This window comes from Mustela nigripes, chromosome 14, assembly GCF_022355385.1.
Source record: "Mustela nigripes isolate SB6536 chromosome 14, MUSNIG.SB6536, whole genome shotgun sequence".
Classification (NCBI taxonomy): Eukaryota; Metazoa; Chordata; class Mammalia; order Carnivora; family Mustelidae; genus Mustela; species Mustela nigripes.
Window position 1 is genome coordinate 32,793,018 of NC_081570.1, and position 5,801 is coordinate 32,798,818.

At 41.6% G+C, this 5,801-nt stretch overlaps 1 pseudogene; it reads right to left on the reverse strand.

Moving 5' to 3' along the window:
- Window positions 1-2,436: 2,436 nt before the first annotated feature.
- On the reverse strand, window positions 2,437-2,534 carry LOC132002335 (U6 spliceosomal RNA; annotated as a pseudogene).
- Window positions 2,535-5,801: the final 3,267 nt, after the last annotated feature.

Genomic DNA, 5,801 nt, shown 5'->3' on the forward strand with positions numbered 1-5,801 from the left:
TGTCTTTGTGTATATTTTTGTCTTGTCTTAATTTTAGTTTGTTAAGTCCTTAGTTGGCCATAGGACCCTTAGCTTAAACCTAGCTGCAAATAGATGGTACTCACCGGATTAGTCGGAAATTTCCTTAAAATGTGTAATTTTTCAAGTGACATACCTGTTGGCTCGTACTAAACATCAGAAAACATTTACTAGGATGATTTGGCCATTTTCTTTTTTGTAAGTTGTTTTTGCTGAGGGACAGTGGCAAAGGGGAGAGAGCATACATGCTCCAACTGGATTCTGCAAATCACTTATTTCCTTCCTTATGGAAGAGTTACTTCAGCCTGTGGCAGAGCCTGGCTGTACTCTGTAAACAGGCTCACTCCTGTGTGTGGCTGATCCGAGATGGTAACAACAAATGTAATGCCTGTAGGTAAAGAGTATGGAGGTTGGTGAAAATAATTCTGTGGTCTCAACTCCCTTCTAACCTAAACCTGTTCTGATTATTCTTGTACAGTGTCTCGCTAGATGTTCATTTGGGATCATCCTGACCAGTGTTTTGGGTCCAGAGAGAAAAGGTGCTGGGGATTTAGAGTGTCACTTCCAGGAGTCCTGCAGTTATGTGTAAGTCCAGGTGGTGGTGCCCCTTTCCAGAACTTGCTCACATTTCAGAACCAAGGTTGTATTGCCCTGGTACCTTTAATTCTAGGGGACTGTTAAATAAGGTGGGAACATACTATTTAAGTAGGCTAGTGTCTTTCAAACTCCTCCTAAACTTGGAGCCTTTTTTTAAGATGCTCCATGCTGACAAGAGTACAATGGAACAAATTTGGATACTGTTGATGGTATGTAAAGTATACTTTTTTATAATTGCATCCCTAGGATATGTATGTATCATGGAAATGACTAAAACAATATTGGTTAGGGGCACCTGGGTGGCTCAGTGGGTTAAAGACTCTGCCTTCAGCTCAGGTCATAACCCCACAGTCCTGGGATCGAGCCCCACATTGGGCTCTCTGCTTAGCAGGAAGCCTGCTTCCTTCTCTCTCTCTCTCTCTCTCTCTCTCTCTCTCTGCCTGCCTCTCTGCCTGCTTGTGATCTCTGTCTGTCAAATGGATAAATAAAATCTTTAAAACAAAAAAAATACTGGTTAAATATCCAATAACAGGTATTCACCACTTTTCAAAATTCTGCATTATACCTTAGCAATTTTCTTTTAAGGGAATTTAATTTAATTTAAATTATTGTTTTTGCTAACCAAGAAATCTGACAATTTCTTTTATGAAAATAGCATTTGTTGTTGGTTTGGCTGCAGTTTTTAATGTATTTGACAGAGATCACAGGCAGGCAGAGAGAGGAGGAAGCAGGCTCCCCGCTGAGAGGGAGCCCGATGCAGACTCGATTCCAGGACCATGACCTGCGCCGAAGGCAGAGGCTTTAACCCACTGAGCCACCCAGGCACCCCAGCATCTGTGCTCTTTAAATTCAAGTTAACATATAGTATGGTATTGGTTTCAGGAGTAGAATCCAGTGATTCATTACATTCATTACCTGAATGACATTCTAAAAGCCACTCTAAATGGCATTACATAAAATACCCAGTGCTCATCCCAACAAGTTCCCCTATTTTATTTTATTTTATTTTATTATTTTTTTATTTTTTTAATTTATTTGACAGATCACAAGTAGGCAGAGAGGCGGGCAGAGAGAGAGAAGCAGGCTCCCCACTGAGCAGAGAGCCCAATGTGGGGTTTGATCTCAGAATCCTGGTCCTCAGCTGAAGGCAGAGGCTTTAACCCACTGAGCTATCTAGGCACCTGACAAGTTCCCCTCGTTAATGTCTATCACCCATTTAGTCCACCTCCCTTCAGTAATCCTCCATTCTCTATATTTAAGAATCTCTTCATGGTGGTTTGCCTCCCTCTGTTTATCTATTCTTTCCCTTCCCCTACATTCATGTGTTTTGCAGGAAATCGTATATTTGTCTTTTCTCTGATGTCTTTTTTACTTAGTGTAGTACACTATTTCCATCCACGTTGCAAATAGCAAGGTTTCTTTCTTTTTAATGGCCAAGTAATACTCCCAATTTGTGTGTGTGTGTGTGTGTGTGTGTGTGTGTGTGTGTGTGTGTGTGTGTGTGTATACATACCACATCTTTATCCATTCATCTGGACATTTGGGCTTTTTTCTTGAGATTTTATTTATTTGACAGAGATCACAAGTAGGCTGGGTTTTGTGGGGGAGCAGGCTCCTTGCTGAGCAGAGAGCCTAATGCAGGGCTCGATCCCAGGACCCTGAGATCATGACCTGAGCCAAAGGCAGAGGCTTAACCCACTGAGCCACCCAGGTACACCTGGACATTTGGGATCTTTGCATAATTTGTTGATAGTGCTTGTATAAACACTAGGGTGCATGTGCCCCCTCCAAATCAGCATTTTTTAATCCTTTCAGTAAGTAAAAAATACAGAACATCTCATGAATTTGTATGTCATCCTTGGGCAGGGGCCCCGCTGATATTCTCTTACTCCAATTTTAGTAAAATACATCCCAAAGTATTAGCAAAATCTAAGAGATAATTTGTTTTTGAGAACACAGGTTTTTCCATATAAGTTAGTGGTAATTGATTCTTCACTTGACACTATTTAGCTTACAGAGGGTTCCATAGGAATGGAGTGCTTCCAGACAGCAGGAGAGACCTGTAATGTCAAAATGTGATTTTGAAAACCACAGCAAGGAAGAAAGTTTCTTGTGATAACAGTCTTGATGCTAGTGTTGCAAACAAAACTACCTATGTACTTTTTCATGTGTCTTGTGTTGGCCAGCAGTTGATGGATGTCTTCACCATGTATAAGGATTAGGTAGCCTAAGTCTCTTAGCCAACCCAGAGAATGCATTCTCTCTACAGCCAGGGTGCAGATGAGAACCTGGCCTGGCAGTCACATGGTGCAAGCATGAGACCTGGGAGAAGTTAGCACTTGGCCATATGGGAGAGTGGATGCATTGTTTTGCCAAAGCAGCAGCAATGGTTTCCTCATCTGATAACTGCCTTAGTATTTGACACTTAGCTTTGAGCCCGGTGCTCTAGCCTTAACAATTACATACATCTCATCCCTTTGTAAGAATATGTGGCTGCAGCAGAGTAAGTGTAGGAAGAGTGGTAAGAAATGAGGTATCCTAGGTCAGGCCTGTGGTATGCTCTGTTTTAATCAAAATGAGGAATGAGGTGACGATGCTTGTCATGGTTTCTGTTAAAAATATTGTACTTAAAGGGCCTAGGTAGTACATGGAGATGGAAACGTGTGAAGATTGGAAAGGAAACTGTGACAGGCAGCACGGATGATACTGGTAACAAAAAACTTGCTGTCGGTTTAAGAATGGAGAATGTGTTAGTAAATGGCTAAAACTTACTTGTATATAATTTAAAAAGTTTTGCTTCATAGTAGTATCAGGGAAATGTATTTAGAACTATACATGAAACTCTTGATCTCAGGGCTGTGACTTTGAGTCCCAGGCTAGGTGTAGAGATTACTTAATAAAGTTGTTTTTTTGTTTTGTTTTGTTTTTAAGCTTTGAGAGAGAGCATGAGCAGTGGGGAGGGAGAGGGACAAGCAGACTTCCCACAGAGCCTAACATGGGACTTAATCTCAAGACCCTGAGAGCAGACACTTAACCTACTGAGCCACCCAGGTGCCCCATTTAATGGTAAAAATCTTTATGCCATGTTCAAAATCTGAGCAGAAGCAAAACTCTTAATATTCAAAGAAAATGGGGGTTTCCATGTTAATGGATATTGAGGCTTATCAATTTGTCTTCAAATTAAGTTCAATAAAAATTTGAGAAGTTTTGGGTTTTGTTTTTAATGGGTCTTAGAAAAGGGAGGAAAGATGTTAGAAGTTTGATGAAAGAAAAATGTAGGAGCGTCCACCTGGCCCAGTTGGTGGAGTGTGCGACTCGATCTCAGGTTGTGAGTTTGAGCCCCATGTTGAGTATAGAGATTACTTAAGACTCCGAAAGAAGAAAATGTAAAATAGTTATCTTGGAGAATGGGAAAGAAAATATTCCAGGGAAATAGAATTGCCAGGAAGTAGAGAATTTGGCAGCTGAATTCAATAGGAGAAAAGTGCAAAGGTATTAGAAGTGGGAGCAAAATTACAGTTGACAGTAATGTTCCCAGCACCCACTGCCCCTGTCCCTACCTAGGGATGGATCCTGATTAGCCGTAACTAGTAAGAGCATAACATTGTCTGCTGAGTGGAGTTGGTATGTTCCACCTTGACTTGGAGTAGAAGTATTTATTTAAGAGGAAGACATGCTCAACCTTGAGATGTGCAGTGACTGGTAATGGCAAAGTTTTTAGGTGATGGTCCTGTGAGTCAAGGTGGGAGGAGGAAGAAAACATTACTAGAAGTGAAAATGTCAAAAATCAACCAGTGCTGTTCAGTGGATTTCTGTGGGTTTTGAAATTGCTGCAAGTGATGGTAAGCATAAAGTAATGGGCATGAGAAGTTGGTGCTGGTGATTCTGGAGTTAAAAATCTTAAATGCTGCTGGTAAAGGAAACAGTCAACAAAACCAAAAGATGACCGAATGGGAGAAGATAATTTGCAAATGACATCAGATAAAGGACTAGTATCCAAAATCTGTAAAGGACTTAGCAAACTCAGCACCCAAAGAACAAATAATCCAATCAAGAAATGGGCAGAGGACGTGAACAGACATTTCTGCAAAGAAGACATCCAGATGGCCAACAGACACATGAAAGAGAAAGAGTGCTCAACATCACTCAGCCTCAGGGAACTACAAATCAAAACCACAATGAGATACCACCTCACACCAGCCTGAATGGCTAAAATTAACAAGTCAGAAAATGATAGATGTTGGCAAGGATGCAGAGAAAGGGGAACCCTCCTACACTGTTGGTGGGAATGCAAGCTGGTGCAGCCACTCTAGAAAACAGTATGGAGTTCCCTAAAAAAGTTGCAAATAGAGCTACCTTATGACCCAGCAATTGCACTACTGGGTACTTCTCCATCTAAAGATACAAATGTAGTGATCTGAAGGGGCAAATACATCTGAATGTTTATAGCAACAATGTTCACAATAGCCAAACTATGGAAAGAATGTAAATGTCTATCAACAGATGAATGGATAAAGAAGTGTGTGTGTACACGTGTGCACACACACACACACACACACACCAAAAAATGGAATACTATGCAGCTATCAAAAGTGAAATCTTGCCATTTGCAATGGTGTGCATGGAACTAGAGAGTATTATGCTGAGAGAATTAAGTCAGAGAAAGACAATTACATGATCTCTCTGATACGAGGAATTTTAGAGGCAAAGTGGGGGGTAGAGGGTAGAGAAGGAAAAAATGAAATGATGGGATCAGGGAGACAAGCCATAAGAGACTCGTAATCTCACAAAACAAACAGGGCTTCAGGGGTGGGGTAGGGAGAGGGTGGTTGGGTTATGGACATTGGGGAGGATGTGTGCTATGGTGACTGCTGTGAAGTGTGTAAGCCTGATGATTCACAGACCTGTAACCCTGGGGCTAGTAATACGCTATATGTTAGTAAAAAGAAAAAGAAATGCTGCTGGTTAATGGATTTGGTCTAAAAGCATGGGCTTCAAAGAAGGCTGAGCTTTTGAGGTCCTACAAAGGAAGACCATGGTTTAGGAGTGGCAGTGGCAGTGGCGTGACCTAGAGGAATCTTAGCCTGCCACCAGGAACCCTGCTGCTTCAGGTTTAGGGGAAGGAAAAAAGGCCCTGGAAGGGCTCCCAGAGCAGTCTGTCCTGGGGGTAAGTCTGCCTAGAGTTG